Here is a 20975-nt window from a genome sequence, read left to right on the forward strand (position 1 = left end):
AGCCCCTGAGCCTTCCGTGGTAACCACAGTGCTTTCTGGCCTCATCCCTGAGGCTTCACTTCTGTCTTTGCACTCTGATGGTAGCAGCTTTGCCTTGCCCAAATGCACTCTGCCCAGGCCTGTTGCTGAGCCTGCACTCCTGTTGTCCCTGCCCCAACTCCTGCATGAAATGCCCCCACCCAACACTCTCTCTCTCTCTCTCTCTCTCTCACACACACACACACATACACACACTCATGCTTGCGCTTCTCCTGGAACCCTTCCCTGACCACATCAACATCCAGGAATCATTTCTTCCCCCGAGTTTGAGTACCATGGACTCTCCATCCCATCAGAATTACTTGGGAACCTCTGAATAGTCCAGATACCAGCATCTTCTCCTAGAGACTCAGATTCAGGAAGTTCAGGTGGGTCTGGGACATATTTTTTAAGTTCTTCTGGTGGTTCTGATTGTCAGTCAGGTTTGGGACTCTGGTCCAGTGGTTCTTCTTAGTCTGCTGTTCATTTGGAATCTCCCAGTGAAACACTAAGTGGCTGGAAGTTTGTCAATGTTATTCACTCTCTTCCCAATATCCAGCCCATTCAAGCAAACAGTAAGTGCCCCATAAATGTCACTTAAGAAAATACAGGTCACAGAGAGCCAGTGGGAGCCTCCCGAATGTGGAAGAGTGGAGTACTGGACACAGCACTGTCAGGACACCCTGGCATTTGGAGTAGAATAGACCTGGGGTTGAGTCCTAGCCTGGACACTTACTCCCAGGGTGACTTCAGGCAACCGAGTTCTCTCCAGAAGCTCTATTTCCTCCATCAAACAATGAGGTTGATAGTAACCACTACCTCATGGGCTTGTGTCGAGGACTTGATGACATCTATCTTGGTATCCTCTAGGAGAGTGCTTGGCATAGTTCCTGGCAAGCAGTAAGTGCTCAATCAATGGTCACTAATACAAGGTTTTGTCACTAAAGCAAGGTTTTTCCAAAGAGGGAGAGGGCTCTGAACCCCTCCATGTGCATCCAGAGCTGACTCAGCAGCAATGCAGGAAGCTGTGTTGTTATTGTCCAGCTAGCCCACCTCCCCATCACCCACCCCTCTGAACCCATCTGCGGTTGGGGGTCTTACTCGGGCAGCTGCAGAAGTGCACAACCTGCCTGCATCTCCTCCCAGGACTGCGTTCCCACCCCACCTGCCAATCATGCCACATGGCTGCCCTCCCTGCCTGAGAAGCCTGGCCGTGCAGCAGCCTCACAGCACACGCAGGGCTCACACATGCTCGCCCGGCTGCCCGGCATGCAGGCCTGTGTGCTGCCATGGCATGGTGCCCACTCCCGGGCACAGCTAGGCCAGCGCACGGCCTGGCAGATGGCAGCAGGGTGGGGGCCAGGAGAAGAGTGAGAGCTCCTGCTGGTACTTTAGGTGAGGGTTGGGGTGGAGGTGTCGGCGGGGGAGGGAAGGAAGCTTGGCGGGCAGGCAAGAGATGCTGTAATGGCTTGTGTCTGTGGAGCGGACTCCCGCACTGCAGTTCCTGGCTGGGTTTTCCCGGAGGCCTGGCTCAACCCAGCTTTGTCCATGACATCAAGGCCACTGGCTGATGAAGGCTGCAGTTAAGGACGATTCTGGGACTAAGAGTCCAGGTACGTTATATTCCTCTGCTTCCAGGTCTGAAACCCATTCCCATCCCAATTCAATTTCATCAAATCCAACAATTTGGTTTGGGAAGTGTCTGCTCCAGTTCTAGCCCTGAGAATTAGTCTGGTGTCCTGTCAGAGGGCTGGACAGAAGTAAAAGCATATGAGGCTAGTGCCGCTGGACTGACCATGCCTTAGCCCCTCGGAGCCTTGGCTGATGCATCCAGGTGAGGGATGTGGGGGTTACAGTGATGGTTAAGTAAGATGCTGGATGTCCATAGCCTTGACAAATTGTTGGGTGCTGTAGAAATAGTGGGCTTAGCCGCACACCCTTAAAGAGAGAAGTAAGAAAGACACAGGTCTGAGTGGCATCTCAGGGCTTGGAGGGAGGGGTGAATCATGTAGGTAGAACTTGGGGAGCTCAAAGGAGGGAGGGGAGAACTTTTACAGAGGCCACTTAGCAAAGTGGCCATGATCTTGGGCTCCAGAGTCAAACACACCTGTATCTTCAGTTCTGGTTCTGCCATGTGTCAGCAAAGTTAGAAAGTCTACTAACTTCTCTGGATGTCAGTGCCTTGATTTGAAAAATGGGATTAGAATAGTTCTTACTCCTACAGTCCTGAGAATTTAATGACATCAGCCAGCGCAGAGCCTGGGGCACAGTGAGATGCTGTTTTTACTACTACTATCAATCCGAAAGGACTATAGAAATCAAGAACTTACCTCCCTCAAGAAACCCTCTTAGTAGATGACATATTCCTTTCAACATAACCAATAGCCATGGCTGGCTAGTATTTATGGAACATTACTCCATGCTAGGTGTTTCTAGAATTTCACTACTGCATCTAACCTTCTCAATACCCATGACAAGTGAGTATACTATTATTCCCTTCTTACAGATGAGAAAAATGGAACCCAAGTTATGTAACATACTCAAGACCACATCCTTAGATTTTATCCATGGAGATATGGTCACCTGACTTTAAGATTCTCCATCCTTAACTACCTCATTTCACTGCCCCCCAGGAAATGTTCCCGGTCATACCTCACCCAGCTCCCTGAAGCTAGCAGTGGAGCAAGTTTCTCTAGGCACCTGGCACTGGACAGCCTGTCGGGCATTTTGTCCTCAAGGATTTTGGAGGAGACAGACTACAAGCCAGTACTCCACCCCCCCTTCCCATGGCCTGCACACTCTGTGTGATCTGGCCCCTGCTAACCTCTCCAGTCTCCACTCTTCACCCTGGTTCCTGCCAGGTCCTCCAGCATCCATGCTGTTACTCAAACTCTCCAGACTCATTCCTAAACAGTTCTTTCCAGGCACAGGTCCTTGACTTGCTGTTGCTTCTACCTGGGATATTTCCCCTGGTCTTCACGAGGCTGCCCTGCATTTAGTTCTCAACCCATGTGTCAGTTCTTCAGAGATGCCTTCCCTGACATCCCATCCCCCCATTCCACTATATCCCTCAGATCTGAAATGATCTTGCTGATCTGTTTCCTTGCTTTCTAGCTGTCTCTCCACAAGAGAGTATGAGCTCTTGAATGAGAGGAAGGTTCTTGTCTACCTGTTGGCTGAGTGTGCTCTCCCCAACACTCAGAGTAGTGTGGGGCATAAAGTAGAAGCTCGATGAACTCTTGTCAGCTGACTGAAACACCCAAGGAATAGAGGACCCCAGGTAGGATGGGTGGGTAGGATGTGCCCTACATCTGGTCCAGCACAGGCTCCCTTGGATGAGCTCTGGGTCTGCTAGGCTACCTTCATTGTTTCCTCCTGTCTTCTCTGACACTGGAGCACAAAGTCTGGGTCACAGTGACCTGCTGAATGAGGATGAGAAATATGTGTGGCAGCAAGCTCTCTTCAGATGCAAGTCATCATGGAGTCACTACTATTCTTCACAGAGGCTCTTGCGGGTACCCAGAACTCAGGGTCTGGAGCCCACAGATGGTCAGGGCCACTGCCTGAGTCCCTGAGCCCATCTCTCTGGTCTAAGCCAGCACCAACTAAAGGCTCCCACCTAAATACTATTGCAGAATCCCAGGGAAACTCTCTCCTGAAAGGCCTTTCTATCCAAATTATGGATACTCACATATTGGAAGCAGAAGAGGAACAAGGGCTCTTTGGAGATGTTAAAAAGTCCTCAAGCCTAAAGATACAACTTGGGAGAGTGGGTGCCTCCTTTGGCACCAAGGTATCCCTACCCCCACACCAAGACTCTGTCTGGACTGGAATGGGTGTAGGCAGCTTTGGGGGTCTGCAATATATATATATATATATATATATATATATATATATATATATATATATATATTAACCATATCCTGAGATTCCAGACACTGCTGGCGCAGATGCAAGCACAGGAAAACCACATGGAAATCTAAATTATTTTACTTTGCTCTCCTTGTGATTCTCTGCTTCCTTTAATTCTCTTCCCTCTGAGCTTCTCCTCTGCTTTAGAATAACCCTGCTATAAATTGTAGCTTCTAATTAGTAGCTGTGTGATCTTGGGCAAGTTACTTAACCTCTCTGTGGTTCAATTTCTTCACTGTTGGGTGGAAATAGTAATACAAATACCTACCTCAAAGAATGGCAATAATTTAATGTGATAATACATTTCAAGCACTTAGAACTGTGCCTAACACAGAATAAGCACTTAATGAATTCTTGTTGTTGTTACTTTTAGGTAAGGAAATGATGTCTACTGTAATAAATCAATCCCCAAATCTCAGTAGTTTAACAAAGCAAAGGTTTGCCTCTTGCTCACATCGAAGTCCACTCCACAAGGGTCCCCTCCACACAGATTCAGGGATCTAGGCTCTTTCCATAACATGGTTACAGCCTCAGAATCACATTTATTCTACTGTTGAAAGGGGAAGGAAGATGGAAGCTCTCCCAAAGGAGAGTTGGTGGAGTCCATTCTGGAAGTGCCGTTACTCCCACCCACATTCCATTGGCTGGAACACAGTCACATGGTCTTGTTTCACTACAGAGGATGCTAGGAAATATAGTCTAGCTGAGTGCCCAGGGGAAGAGGAGTGGCTTGGTGGACAACTGGTCTCTGCCACAATTACTCTTTTTTATTATCATGCCATACTGCCACTCAGAAACTATTCCAAACAGCCCATGTGCCCAAAGCTCCTATTTGCCTCAGTCTTCCCCAATTTGGCACTGCCCTATCTCTTTTCCCCACCTTCACTTCTTTCCAATATACACCAGTTCCAGCCAAACTAGCAAGCTACATACCTGATGAGGGTACAAAAAATGTGGATTGAGACATGAGTATAGGAAGGATTTCACTGTGATCACATCTCATGGGCAAAAGCCATGTGAATCTTATCTTTGCATTGCTACCTCCCAATACTGTTCTAGAAACATAGTCAGTAGCTACGAAATATTAATTGATGGAATCAATATCTTCATAAAGACATTCTGACTTATTTGATAATTGATCTGGCCAGTGCATGCATGATGATAAATGACACTGATCCTCAGCTTCAGCATAAGGGAGACATTTGGGAATGGTGGGGACCATGGTGAACTGGCTGCTATTTGGTGCTAGCTGATTGCGGCCACTGAGGAGCCAAGCAGTACCAAGTCTTGTTATTTTGTTTTTAAAGTAAGAAAGGTAGAATTTTTATATGCAGTCCCCTGGCTTTTAAGTTTAACAATGTTTAAAACATAGGATGCTCACAATAACTGCAAAAATACAGTATGGAGAAAAAGCCCACAATGTGGGCCAAAGAAAACACATCTTCAGGGTAATTCCAGCTGAAAGCTACTACTTTGCAATGTCTGCTACAGACTGTGATGACAGATGCAGTTCAAGAAATGTCAGTAATTTCAATGGGCCCAAATTGCTGTATATTAAAACAAACAAATAAAAAAAGGAATCCATGAAGAAGACAGATCTTGGCCCTTTGATAATGACCCATTTGTGTATTCAGGTAAGGATGCCGAATATTTCTTTTAGCTCCTTCAGATGTCAAGCTTTGGGAGAAATCATTACTTTATTTTTTTCTCTCCAATTCATGGGCACTGTATTAGTCAAGGTTGTCTATATAGGTTGTCCAGGGAAACAACCTATATATACACACATATACAGAATCAATGTATATATATATATATTCATATATGGGTTCTGAAACAATAGGATATATGTATATATATTGGTTCTGTTTCCCTGGAGAATCCTGAAACACACACACACACACACACACACTCTCTCTCTCTCTCTCTCTAGACTGACTCTAAAGTCCTGAGAACCAGAAGGGACAATGGTGTAAGTTACAGTCCAAATTTCAGCAGGCTCGAGATCCAAGAAGAAAGAACCAGTGTTTCAGTTCAAGTTTGAAGGCAGGAAAAGATTCATGTCCCAGCTCAACAGTCACAGAGGAGGAGTTGCCTCTTTCTTAGCCTTCTTGCTCTAGCCAGGTCTTTAAATGACTGGCCAAAGCCCCCACCTCCCCCCCACACACTGGGGAGGGCAATCTGCTTTACTCAGTCTGTTGATTTAAATGTTAATCTTATGCAGAAACACACTCACAGAACCCCTAGAATAACATTTGACCAAATGTCTGGACAACTCATGACCCAGTCAAACTGACACATAAAATGAACCATCAGAGGGATATGTCAAAGCTTCTACCTTATTCACCTTCAAATATGGAGGCAGTGTGGTGTCGTCCAGTGCTCTGAGTTCTAATCTCTGTGACCCCAGGTCCATCTCCCAGTCTCCTTGCCTCCCGTCGCTCATACCTTTGAAATAAGAGAGTTGAATTCCATGGCGCACGAGGTCTTTTCCACCCTAGCGTTTCCTGCTATAGGCTGCCATATGGACTTGGAATCAAAGCAGACCACATTTACCAGACACATTGCTTGTGACTTTATTGAGTAATTTGTACAAAACCTCCAAGAATAATTTATTCACCCAGTGGTGTGAGACAAGGGGAAGAAAATCAATAGAACAGTGTCTCAGTCATTTTTTATTTTCTAAACCTCAAAGAGATTTTATTCCATTTCAGAATTCTTGCAGGCACTTTACCCTACCACACATCTTTATGGTTAACTTTCAAGAATGCCTAAAGAGATTCATTTTAGGGACTGAAAACCCTGCCTTACCTGGAAACTGCTGGAGGAGCCCTCCTGGGGAGTAGACTTTCCCAGGGTTTTTATTGACACTTGAGAGATTACTGGAGAAGGACAGGGGGAGGGTTTGGACAGAAAGCAACATTCCCTATCTCTCAGACTCATCTCAAAGTCATTCTGGGAAGAAATTTAAAGGCTACTTGTTTCAAATTCAATTGCCACCTCTTCAGCAACTTAACGTTGACACTCTCACTTCTCTTCCATCAAGGTAATGGGCAAACTGACACTTTTCTTAAACAGACTTGCCGCACACTGGCTGACTGTGAAGAATATCCATACATCTTTTGTTTTCTGCACGAAGTGGAGAGCATCACCAAACTGGGAGCTTCAAGAGACTCTTCTGTTTTCTGGCCCTAGCAGGTAAGATGAGAAGCAAAGTTGACAAGGGAAAGGCCTTGGATTAAGAAGATCTAATCTAGTCCTAGTATCATCACTGACCAGCCTTCGATAGGAGATAAGCTCTTCGAGCCTCAATTTTCTCATCTGTAAAATGGGTACCACACTAGATACTTTCTTCATGGAGTTGTATGAGGATAACAAAAGCTAACATCTGTACTTGTCAGGTTTCTTGGTTATAAGCAACAGAAAACAATTCTGGTTACTTGAACAAAATTAGATTCACTGGAAGCATAAAAGGGGTCCACAGGATCCACAAGATATGGCAAAATCAGGACTGGATATGAACAAAGCCAAGTCTCTTATGCCAGATACCACACCTGCTGAGTCTCAGCTCTAAATCTGCCCTTCTGCATTCTGTTCCATGATGCTGGGGCTCAGACTTTCCAAACTACAGCCCTCCAGTTGAGTTCTGCCATAGAGGTTGCTAGAGGGAGATGCCCCCCCACCTGTATGTCTCAAATATTCTTGTCTCCTATAGGACACCTGTCATGGATTTAGGGTCTACCCTATATCTAAAGTGATATCATCTCAAATTCCTTCATTTAATTACTTCTGGAAAGTAAGATCACACTCACAGGTTCCAGGTAAGCATATCAACCCACTGCAATGGGTGAACCATTCAACCCATCACAAAGAGTGACTGACATCTTTCACTTTTTTGATTAGTTGCTCAGTCCTTCACCCTCATAATTAGGAAAGCAGTTAGTCTCTCCCTCTTAAGGCCTCTCCCAATCATGGCTTTTCTACTGTAGACCACTCACCAATACATTGAAGAAAACTCATGCCCAGATGCTGGTGGGCTGCTGAAATCCCTCCCTAGTCTAGATCTCTGTAGAGGCTGTCTTGTTCTTGGAGCAAGGACAACATATCACTCCTTCATTGCCAAGCTTGGCTTAGGGCCCCCTGGAATTGGACATGCAAAGGTACAACTCATTTGCTCTCCCACCACCACCTTCAGAGATCCAGGCAGCTCCAGGGACCCTGGGTAATCCCTAGACCCATTTCGCACCGTCTCTTAGAACCAGAACCACCAATCCCTACCTCTCAGGGATCCTCCCCTATGAGACAGGCAAGTCTCCCTCTTTACCATCAAACCACCCAAGCCCTAGTATATAAGCTTCCTTCCACAGATCCTGGACCACAGCCTGTCCTCTTGAGGGAGGGGCCCAAGTTAAGCCAAGGTGTCTATACCTACTCTTTGAAGGATAGAGGAGATAACCTTCAAAAACTCCAAGGTGATGCTGATTTGGGATAGAGGGAGAAAATTCCATAAGTTTAATCTCTGGCAAAACATATTTCTGGGGATTACATGTTATTATGTGAAAAAATCAAATTGCAAAATAGCATAAAGAGTGTTGTCCCATTTCAAGTAGATAGATGTAGATCTTAAAAAGATATCCATTAAATTATTTACAGCAGTTCTCTCCAGGTGATGGGAGATTATGGACTATTTTTATTTTCATCATTTTCTTATCTACATTTTCTAAGTCTTCCCCAATGAGCATATATCATTTTTGTAATAACGTTTTTAAGGTTATATAAAAGACAATACTAGCACCTTGCAGTCACATAGTGCTTTGCTGTGTCTCACATCTCTAATCTAATTTCCTATCTGTGAGGTCAGGAGGGCAGGTATTTTTATTCCTGTTTTGTAGATGGGGACTCTGAGTAACAGGGAATGTGAGATATGACCTGCCCAAGGTCTGAGAGCAAAGCTGGGACCAGGACCCAGGCAGGGCTGCCAGCTTTCAGTTCAGGTGTCTTCCCCTGTGCCTTCAGCAAGCCAATTCTCAAAGAAGGGCCCCAGATACTACGAACATGTAAGGTCAAGTCATCACAGGGCCAAAGGAAATAATGACCTTGGCTTTGGCCACTTGTTAGGGTAGGGGCAGGAAACTGTAGGATTATGTAAGAAGCAAGCCTGCTGATTCTGGATCCCTGGCAAGGGAAGGAAACACTGGTGCTTGATATAAAGGAATGGAGAGGAGGTGGCTTTCCAGTTGAGGTGCTTATCTCATGTAAAGGTGAGCCTGAGGCGTGAGCTGTGTAGTGTCTGGGCGCTGAGAAGTCTCGGGGGAACACTGCCAAGTTCCCATGTAAGTAGAAGTCTGTTACGAGTCCACTGCCTGCTTGGCCCTTCAGGGTCCCAAGAAATGACAGGTAGGAAGTTCCCTCATTCCTTAGATATGCCTCCTAGTTCTTCCTCAAAGGAGTAGGGATAAAGATGGATGAGAGAACATACAATTTTCAAAGTGCTCTGCAAAAACACACAGTGCTAGACTCAGAGTAGTCACTCACTAAAGTTTGTTGAATTCATGAATTCTTTTATCCACACAGACCCCATGAGACAGGTATAGCATGTGTTATCATTTCTATTTTACTAATGAGGAAACTGAGGCCCAGGCCATGACATGTGCAAGCTCACATTAGTGAGCAGCCAGACAGGGACTTGAAACTGGGTCCCCTGGCTCTTGGTTCAACATGGTTTCTGCCCCATGCATGGGGCTGCCTCTCAGAGGACCACTTTAGAGACACCTGCTTTTGCTCTTTTACTACTAAATTGTCCTGAGGCAACGTCACATAAACATTACAGAAAACAACTCCAACTGCACTAATTAACTCCCAGGGACTTAGCATTCCTGCCTCCCCAACCCCAAACCACTCCAGGTTCTGAGTTATCCCACAGCAAATGTGGAGCTAGAATATAGGACAAAGTTTAAGGCAAAGTTCTGATGGGATGCAGATGAGCAGAAGAAAGAAAAGGTGTCAGATTGATTGCTGTTTTAATTAAAACTTGTTTCATTGCAAGTGAGAAAAACCAGCCCAAATACGCTCAAGCAGAAAGGAGAATGTTTGGGAAGGATGGAAAAGCAATCTTTCAGTTGGTGAGTGATGGAGACAAGATTTAAGTTCATTTCTGGCTCCAGGGAATGCTCCCTTCCCTGCACCACATTGTCTCCTTAACTTAGTAGGCATTTAAAGAGCACTTCCTGTGTGCAAAATCCTGTGAGGCATACATAGAGTAATCTGAACTGGTGCCTGCCTTTCTAGAACCTATTTGGATGACCTAACTTGTCACCAAGAAGGTGTCATAGTAGCAGAGGAGTTATGTGCAAGGTATCAAGTGCCACATAGTGGAAGGAAGAAAAGGAAATGCATACTTATTGAGAGCTGACGGTGTGCCAGCCTCTGTGGGAAACATTATCATATTTATCCTCTAGACCTGCACTAAGAGTAGCCACTAGTCATGTATGCTTATTTAAATTTGAATCAATTGAAATTAAATACAATTTAACTCAAGGAATCAGTAGCCACTTGTGACTTGTGGCTACTGTATTGGACAACACAGATATGGAACATTTCTATCGGCACAGAAAGTTCTGTTAGACAGTGCTGGTCTAGATTGGAAGCTCCATAAGAACATCTAGTGGGTCTGCTTTTTTTTTTTTAATTTTTTTATTGTTATGTTAATCCCCATACATTACATCATTAGTTTTAGATATAGTGTTCCATGATTCATTGTTTGTGCATAACACCCAGTGCTCCATGCAGAACGTGCCCTCCTCAATACCCACCACCAGGCTAACCCATCCTCCCACCCCCCTCCCCTCTAGAACCCTCAGTTTGTTTTTCAGAGTCCATCGTCTCTCATGGTTCGTCTACCCCTCCGATTTCCCCCCTTCATTCTTCCCCTCCTGCTACATTCTTCTTCTTTTTTTTTTTTCTTTCTTAACATATATTGCATTATTTGTTTCAGAGGTACAGATCTGAGATTCAACAGTCTTGCACAATTCACAGCGCTTACCAGAGCACATACCCTCCCCAGTGTCCATCACCCAGTCACCCCATCCCTCCCACCCCACCCCCCACTCCAGCAACCCTCAGTTTGTTTCCTGAGATTAAGAATTCCTCATATCAGTGAGGTCATATGATACATGTCTTTCTCTGTTTGACTTATTTCGCTCAGCATAATACCCTCCAGTTCCATCCACGTCGTTGCAAATGGCAAGATCTCATTCCTTTTGATGGCTGCATAATATTCCATTGTATATATATACCACATCTTCTTTATCCATTCATCTGTTGATGGACATCTTGGCTCTTTCCACAGTTTGGCTATTGTGGACATTGCTGCTATAAACATCGGGGTGCACGTACCCTTTCGGATCCCTACTTTTGTATCTTTGGTAGTGGGTCTGCTTTTTGCTGTCCACCTTATGTCCAGCACCCTGCAGAGTACCTGACATATGGTAGTCACTCAATAATTACATGAATGTATGAATATATATATATTTTAGATTCAAAGACAGCTTTCATTAAAAGATTTACCATGTAATGAACATAAGGGTTGGGAGGGAAAAATAAAATAAGATGAAATCAGAGAGACAGGCAAACCATAAGAGACTCTTAACTATAGGAAACAAACTGAGGGTTGCTGGAAGGGGGGGGTAGGGAGATGTGGTCACTGGGTGACAGGCATTAAGGAGGGCATGTGATGTAATAAGCACTGGGTATTATATGCAACTGATGAAACCCTAAACTCTACCTCTGAAACTAATAATACACTATATGTTAACTAATTGATTTAAAAAAAGTAGATTTACCATATATTTAAACATTCTGTAAAAATTACAAAGGAAAAGAGCAGTGGGATATGCTGAATTCCCTATAGGCAGCACAACTGGGGACAGTCATCACAATAACCATCCTTACTGAGCACTTATCACTTTCATCCCAACTTATTATGTTTTTAATTTCGTGGACTCCTCTTCACAACCTTATAAGATTATATCCCCATTTTATAGATTGAGAAACTGAGACTCAACAAGGCTAAGTAGCTCACTTAAAATCACACACAATGTAAATTTCAGAGCCTTCAAAGCCCACCGCAATGCTCCCTTTCTATTTCTTCTCTGTACAGCTGGAGCCTGCCTTGTTCTTGGCATAGAGGGTTTTCAGACTTGGTGTGAATCCACCTCCCCCCAGAGCAGGCAGATACTCAGTTCCCTTTTAGTGCCCGGAAGTCCTGGAAGACCAAGTCCTCAGCCACACTTGGCCCAGAGGTGCAAGGCCTCACGTTTGCCTCTTCAGGCGGAGGAAAGCAACTCTTCCGCGCCCCCTTGTGGCCAGGTGAGGCATAAGCTCAGAGACCTCAGGCAACCCGGAGTTGGCAATCAGTGGGCAGGAAACCACAAGTGGTGGTCTGGGGTGCAGAATTAGCAGGGAGCTCTCCCTCATTCTAAGGGCATCTGGGTGGGGGTGGTAAAGGATTTTGTCCAACCACTGTGGTTTATTACCTACGTGTGCACTTTCACCCAAAGCAAAATGCAAATTACCTTTTCTTCAAGAGTGCTCATCTGGAAGTTTTCAGGGTGTTTCTTTGTCTAATAGCTCTTTTCTTGCTTATTTATTTATTTATTTGCCCATATTTGATTAAAACATATTATATTCTCAGGAACCCCCCTCCCCTTGAAAGGTCACTTTCCAAAGGCTGGATTTAATTAGTGAGTGCCAACTTGAGGATGAAAGGTAGGAGACAAAAGGTCTTCCTTATCCAATCTGAGCCCAAATAAAATTGTATTAACATTTCACCTTTTGTTTCTGTGCAAGAAAAGCCTATGGTGCATTGTATCAAGTTATTGAAATTAGGAAAGAAATTTTATTTTATTATTTTATTTTATTTTTTTAAAGATTTTATTTATTTATTTGACAGAGAGAGACACAGCGAGAGAGGGAACACAAGCAGGGGGAGTGGGAGAGGGAGAAGCAGGCTTCCCGCCGAGCGGCGAGCCCAACGCGGGGCTTGATCCCAGGACCCTGGGATCAAGACCTGAGTCGAAGGCAGACGCTTAACAACTGAGCCACCCAGGCGCCCCAGGAAAGAAATTTTAAAAAGAAAGCATTAGACAGCTGTGGCAGTGAATTTGAATCCCCCCAAACCTAACAGGAAAGAAAAAGGAAAGGAAAGAGGAAGAGAAAGAAAAGCAGGGAGGAAGGGAGAGAAAGAAACAGAAACGGGGTAACAATGCTGTATCCTAAGCCTTGTTTTAAAATGAAATCAAGAAAAGACAACTAATTTGCACAGGAGCTGTGAATAACCTAAAAGTACCTCTGTTTTCAGATGGATCCCTGAGAATGTAAGCTCCATGAGAGCATAACACTTTGCTTTTCTGCAGCATCTCACCAGCCCCCTGGGGAAATGCCTGGCACCTGGTAGCAGCTCACTAAATATTTGTCCAGCACACTAAGAAACAAAATCCAGGCTAGCTGGGTTCTCACTCAGTCTTTAACTCACTCTGGACCCTGAGGCAAGGCCCTGCTCCTCTCTGAGCCAGAACAGCTCCATCTGCAAATAGAAAGACAATCCTCTTCATCCTGCTTTCCTGGCAGGGAAGCTGGAGGATCAAACACGGACGTGGAGACTCACTGGAAAGGTCACAGCAACACACGACATAAGCCACCACATTATTACCACTAGCTCACATGTTTCCCAGGCCAAAACCACAAGCCCACACCTCACTTTCACCATCACAGATGAAAAAATAAAAATAAAGAAACAAGAATGTAATCAGTACAGCAGAGGAATGAGAGAGGAATAGAGGTAACCCCAAACATAGGCCAACCATGTCTATCATCTGCAGGGGAGAAGGGGGCCAGGTCACGCTTGTTCACCTCCACTGCTTACAAAATTGTAGCAGGTCTTTGCCTTTGTGCTAGAATTCTCCAGGCAGTAAATAAATAGTGTGTGACACACAGGGGCCCCTGCACAGGGTAAAGGTCACCGGGTGCGAGCTTCTGCAGTGAAGACTTTATTAAAGGCCTGGCAGATAAACCTTCCCACAGACTAAGGGCTTGTCAGCAAAGAGTCCCCATCACCCAACGTGACCCAGGTGGCTCGACAGTCAGACCAGGCTTTCAGCCAGTTAGGGAAGGCCCTCCTCCCCCCCAATTCCCTTTGCTCTCACAGGTGTTTTCTCCCCGACAGTGAAGGCTAATTACAGATGCATCTTCTGCCTGCAAGAGGAAAGGGAAGTGTGTTCCTAAGGCTGCAGGTGACACTATCAGCAGGATGAGACAGCTGAATTCACCCCAGCGAGAAAATGAGGAGGAAACCTCTCTAAGCCTTCCATCGCCCTGCTCTCCACCCCCTGGGACTGCAGAGTCAAACCCAGGTGGCTCCATGTGTCTGATTCTTCTCCAGCCTCTACTTAAATTCTTTGGTCCAAATCCACAAATCAGGACAATTTGATCTTGCTGAAGACAGCCCCTGCCATTGACATTCAGGGACAATGGGAAAGAGCTGGTCCTTCTCTCCCTTTCACGAGCACTCAGGGGTTGAAGATGTGGCTTCCCACCCACTGGGTTGCCCACCTCAGTTCTCCTGGCCTTTTTTTTTTTTTTTTTTTTTTCTGGCTGGCCCTGCTCTTCGTAGCAGCATATTTCCACTGTCTGGGCCTCAGTTACTTATTTTCATTTATTATTAACATCCTGATAGGCAGAGAAGCTAAGCTGACTGAGAGATGCCACATTTTTTTTTTTTAGAGTTTTAGATCCCCTAAATAAAAATATAATAATCCAGAAAAGAGGTTTCCCTTCTCTGGACTCCAGATACATGGGAGAAGTAGGGCATTGCTGGGCATTCTCTTTGGACATTCAGCAAATATCTATTGGGCATCTGATATGTGCCAGGCACCATTCTGGACATTTGGGATGTATCTGCAAGCAAAACGGAGCAAGATCCCTGCCTCTGTGGAGTGCAGATTCTAGGTGATGGAGTGGGAGGTCAAGAAATAAACAATAGGCAGAAGAAGCAGATTAGATAGTGTGTCAGAGGGTGAGGAAGTACAGTTAAGGAGAGGGTGAAGGAGTACAGTTAAGGAGAAGCAGGACTTCTGCCTGGTCGAATGTGGAGGGCAGGTGGCAGTGCTGCCCAGCACTGCTAGAACAAAGAGGGGACGTGGCCAGCCTAGGCTAGGGATGGAGAGAGAAAGGGCTGGTTTTTCAAAGGACATTATCTTCACAAAGGAGAGGGCTGTTTTCCAGCCATGGGGACAGTTTGTTGAAAGTCAGAGAAGAGAGACAACAGCAAATCTGGGGACTTGAGGGGCTTTGTGTGGCTGGAGCAGGTGCTTCCGTGAGGTGAGCTGTACTCAAAGTGGGGACCAGATTATAAAGCTCTTTAGCTATAGTGAGGGGTTTGGATTTTGTCCTGGGAAGACAGAAGGTTGTGGAAGGAGTGTGTCTGGAGCTCTGTGACTACAAGTGACCAAGCAAGGGAAGAACTGTGGATTTCCAGTTCTCTCCTTCCAAGATCAGGGATTGTTGCACATCTCTGCCTCCCTGAGGTTAGGTGTGGCCCCATGACCTGCTTTGGCCACTGGAATGAGAATGGGAGTATCATATGTCTCTTCTGGTGGAAGCATTTAAGAGCTGGTGTGCCATCTCCACCATGACCGTGGGCTACACTCTCCCTCAGCCCCAGTTGCTGACTCACAGCAAACAGGACAGCTGCTCTGGACAGTTGATCAGCCCCAAAGCTGGCTTTGTGTCAATAAGAAATAGTGTTTGTGGTACTAAGTCAGAGACTTGGGGGTTGTTTTTATTGTATCAGGAGTGTATCTGATCATAACTAACACGGGATTATTTCAAATAGCCCAGTTCCTCATTAGACCTTGATCTTCCTCCTAGAAATTGGGCAGAATCTTCCCAATCTCAATGCAATTCATGACTCCTGCCTCAAGCCCAGCCAGCAACAACCTAACTCACACTGCTGTGTCCTGTTAATGGTTGCCAGGAACCCGACAATCTCCAGAACGTCTTAAGACTGCTTGAGACTACTGTTTTATTTTTTAAATAAAGGCGAGCAAAGAGTGACCGCAATGACTCCGTTTTTGCAGAGGCAGAAACTGAGGCACAGGTGGGCTACATGACATGGCCAATGTCACATATGAGAAGATGCGGGATTGGATGTCAAGCCTGGGCATTCTGGGCTATTGTCTACCTGTCCCAGGACTGGTGATGATCACTGGGGGTGGGGTATGGGGGATGTTCTGAGATGGAGGCCACCAATTCCTAATCATTCTCTGAACCTCCATCCTCCACACAAAGCTGTAGCTGAGCTGGAGGCAGGAGGCTGGGGTGCATCAATAGACCCTTCTCCAACCCCATCCCCCATCTGCCACCTACCTTCCACCTGCTCAGACCCAGCAGCCATCTGACAGCTTTGCTCTTAGCTCCAGCTACTGCTGCCTCACAATATCACATAGGCTGTTTCTCAGCCTCAAAAATCTGCCCCTCCCCTGGTCACCTATTCCAAATAAACTCTTATATTTCTGATCTTGGCTCATATATCACCTCCTCAGGGTGGTCTTCCCTGATTGCCCAGACACGTACCATATTACCGTGAGGGTAGGGACCTTTGCTGTTTTCTGATCCAGTGTTTTGAACTTAATAAACCACACTAAATATTTATAGATGGAAATAGTAAACTGTCAAAAGCTATACAAATGGAAGGGATTTTTGTTCGTCTACGTTATATGGAAATTCCACCTTCCCCAGCTTAGGCAGGATTTCATACATCCTCTCACCGTAGGTGCTTGATTGCGTTTTAAATAAAAAGACCCAGTCCCCAGACACCCTGGGCAGCCACATCAGAGCCTTTCCCAAGTAATGAACTTCCACGGCATTATTGCTGCATTAAATCGTGTTAATCAAATGGGAAGTGGTAAGCGGTTTTCCTCCCTCTGTAATCCTTCCTGAGCAGTACACTCTCAGTGGGAAAATAAAAAGGCCGATGTGGATCAGAGTCCAGAATGGATCAAAGACTAGCAGCAGTTTTGATTTGTGTTAATTTTGCATGTACAAAAAACCTCCTCGTTTCTCTTTATTAAAAAGAAGCAGAAGCATGACAATAACATGCTGTTTGAAGAGTGACAATCAAATGCAGAACATCTTGCTCAGATACTCAGAGGCAGAGGGAGCGGAAAAGCCACTCAAATGCGATGTCAGGATGTCGCTTGCCTGCTCTGCACCCAAGAACAAAGCCCGTTTGCTAAACCCCCCTTGAAGAATGCATATTTTCAGGTCTGTGTGGGGGTGGGAGGGAACATTGCTTTCCTTTGCATAAACTGCCTATCACTTCAGGATTCAAATGAAGTCATCCTTCACTCTGCCTTCCAGTGACCAGTTACTAAACTCAGTGCTGGGTGCAGAGACAGCGGAGCAATGGCCCTAGCTCTCAGGATGCTCCTAGTCTGGTAGGAGAGTGGAAACAAAGCAGTCATGGGTAATATAAAGGAGAGAGTGCTGCCATCATGGAGGGAGGTCCTAGATACTAAGGGAGTACCAGGGGCAGGGTTGGATGTTAGGCAAGAAGGTTGGGCCTCTAGGGTCCACCCTTGTCCTTCTCCACTGAGCCTGTTGTGGACATGGACAGTCAGCTCTTGAAAGTACCCTTCAGAGTCAAGAGGTCCCCAGTTTCTAGGCTCCAGAGAAACTTCCCAAACATGAGTCTTCCAATAGCATCCAGTGTCAACACATATGGCTAATTCCAAGTTGTCAAAAGTCCAAAAGAACAAATCTAGAGAAGGTAAAAAGTCCCACTTATATCTTCCTACACTCCTATCCCAAAAGGAGGCCAGAGGAGCTGCAAGATCTCACCCATCAGCAGGGACCCTTGATATGTGCAGGGTATTGGAGAAGGTAGAAGGGAAGCAAGCCAAACAAGTGAGGCAGGGTTGAGTTTGATAGAGCTCACCTTGATTGCAATGGCATGCTCTTCTCTTGCAAGCAGGAAGCTTAGAAGGGAATTTAGAGGACAGTCATCAACCAGGATGGATGTGCAGCAAGTCCTCATTCGTGAGCCCTCACTCTTTACCAGGCACAGGGTGTTCATCATTTCAAGTATGATATCACCTTCAATGCTCACCTAGCCCTATTCCACAGGTGTGGCAAGTGAACTCAGAGATTCCACAGGTGTGACAAGTGAGCTCAGAGATTCAGAAATGTGCCTGGTTCTCACAGTGACAGAACCAATCCCTAATCAGTTCATTTCCAAACCCATTTTATTTTCACCAAAGCCTGCTGAGATTTTCTGGGTGTATCTTGCAGTATTTTATGTTGTTTTGTAAAAGCTAGAAAGTTAAAGCACAAGCGGCCTGTTTGCCTAATATTTTTTAAAAAGCAATTACATTTCCCAGACTTTTAGTTGCTTTGGCAGACTGTGCCCTTTTGGTATTTGGGAAATATAAGAACCAGCAAGAATGCAAAGCTACTTTGGCATTTTATGTGGTGCTGAAACCTAGATACTTCTGATGATGAGGCGCTCACAGCCTCAGGTGGAATCAGGGCCCCCAGATGCCTTAGAGTCATTATCTCTGGCAGGACAGAGCTGCTGGGATGGGGCATTGAAGGGGAAGGTCACTGGCTGGGAGCAAGGTGTCCTGGTCTAGGACCCACGCTTACCATTAACTCACCTTGAGCCTCTAGGAAAAAGTCACGTGTGTCCACATCTGTCCTTCAGAAAAATGAGGTGACTTGTACCTACTAATTTTGAGGACATTACAATTAATGATCACAAACGATGACTGCAAACACACTCCAAATAGGTCTTGCCCACAGTGTGGAGGAGCATCAGGGTATCCGTTGAAATGGATCTGGAGTGGTGGCAGGGAAAAGGGAGGGAAATGCTTAGCACTTAAAGGCAGTATAGGAGCAAGAATGCAACCCACATAAAGAGAGATTTCATGTATGTATACATGTATACATACATATATGTTATATATAAATACATACACATTATATGTATTTACATGTTATATATGCATGTATAATATGTATTACAAAAATGATATAATAATGCATACATATATGCGTATAATATAGAACATTTATAGATAATATAATACAATAATGATATAATAATGATAAAAGATACTTTTCTAATAATTTATCATAATATTTCCATGTGCCAAGCTGTGCCAGGCACTGAAGAAATAGCAATAAACAAGAGAGACAAAGTTTGTTATTTCATCGAGGTGACACTCCAGTGAAGAGTTGACAGACAATAAAGGACTCCATACATCATCAGCTCCTTCCCATGGCACTCCACGTTCTTCCTTGGGATAAGTTTTAATGGCTGCATAACATTACATTGTTTGGATCACCATAATTTAGCTAACTAGTTCCCTATTTTATGGTACTTAGGTTTTTTTTTCAGATTTGGAGGATTGCACAGATTTATGTGTGCAGTCATGAATATTTCCTTAGGATATAAGCAAAGAAGTGGAACTGTTGGGTCAAAGTAAAGTATGTGAACATTTCTCAGGCTTTTGCTGTAGTTATCAAGATACCCTTTCAAAAGATGGCCCAAATTTCTACTTCCAGCGGTAGGACATGAGTCTCAAAACCCAAACATCCTGGACTTTAATTAGAAATCAATAACCAAGATATGTTGGGGAAAATCTTCAAATACTTGGAAATTAAGCAACTCGCTTCTAAATAATCTGTAGGTCAAAAGAAAATCTTAAATGAAATCAGAAAAATAGTTTGAGCAAATAATTGAACAAAAATAAAATAGAACACACCAAATTTATGGGATGTAGCTAAAGCAGTGCTTAGAGAGAGATTTACAGCATTAAATACTTATATTTTAAAAAAGAAATGTCTCATATTAATAACCTAGATTTTTTAGCCTTAGAAAAACTAAAGGCAGTGAGGAAAATAAACCCAGAGCAAGTGGAAGGAAAGGGACAATGATGATGAGGACAATCAATGAAATTAAAAACAGAAAAATGGAAAAATCAATGAAAACAAAAGTTGGTTCTTTGAAAATATCAATAAAATTGACAGACCTATGGCCAGGCTCTGAAAGAAATGGAAAAGACACAAATCACCATTATTAGGAATGAAAGGGAGGTTATCAGCACAGACCACACAGCCATTAGAAGTTTAATGAGGGAAGACGGTGAACAACTCTATACACATAAATTCGACCTCTTAGACGAAATCGCTTAATTCCTTGAAAGCCACAGACTACTAAACTCACCCAAGAAAAAAATAGATAACCCGAATAGCCCTGCCTATAAGAAATTGAAATTATCATTTAATACCTCTGAGAAGGAAGATTCCAAGCCCAGATAGTTTCTCTGTAAATTCTACCAAATATTTAGAGAAGATTCTATACAAATTCTTTCAGAGAATAGAAGAGGATGTAACTCTTCTCAACTTATTTTGTGAGGCCAACATTACCTTGATTCCAAAATCAGGAAAAGATAATGCAAGACACTAGAGAGCAATATCCCTCATGAATATACAGAAGTACTCATCAAAATATTAGCAAATCGAGTGCAGCAATATATAAAAAAGAATAATACATCACAACCAAATGCAGTTTATCCCAGGAATGCAAAGCTGGTTCAACATTTGAACATCAGTCATTGTAATATTTCATATTAACAAATTAAAGGAGAAAAATCAAGTGATACGGAAAAAGAATTTTAAAAAAATTAAACATCTGTCCATGATAAAAACTCTCATCAAACTATGAACACAAGGGAACTTTCTTAACTTGAAAAAGAGCATCCACAAAAACCCTACAGCTAACATTATATTTAACGGTAAAAAAAAAAAAAAAAAGTGCATGCTTTCATTCTAAGACTGAGAACAAGAAAATGTTTACTCACATGACTGATTCAACACCACACTGGAAATCCTATCCCAAGCAATAAGACCAAAACCAAAAAAGGCATAGACATTGGAAAGAAAGAAATAAAACTGCCTCTATACATGGATAGCATGATTGTCTCTGTATA

This window comes from Halichoerus grypus, chromosome 15 (genome assembly GCF_964656455.1).
Source record: "Halichoerus grypus chromosome 15, mHalGry1.hap1.1, whole genome shotgun sequence".
NCBI classification, from domain to species: domain Eukaryota; kingdom Metazoa; phylum Chordata; class Mammalia; order Carnivora; family Phocidae; genus Halichoerus; species Halichoerus grypus.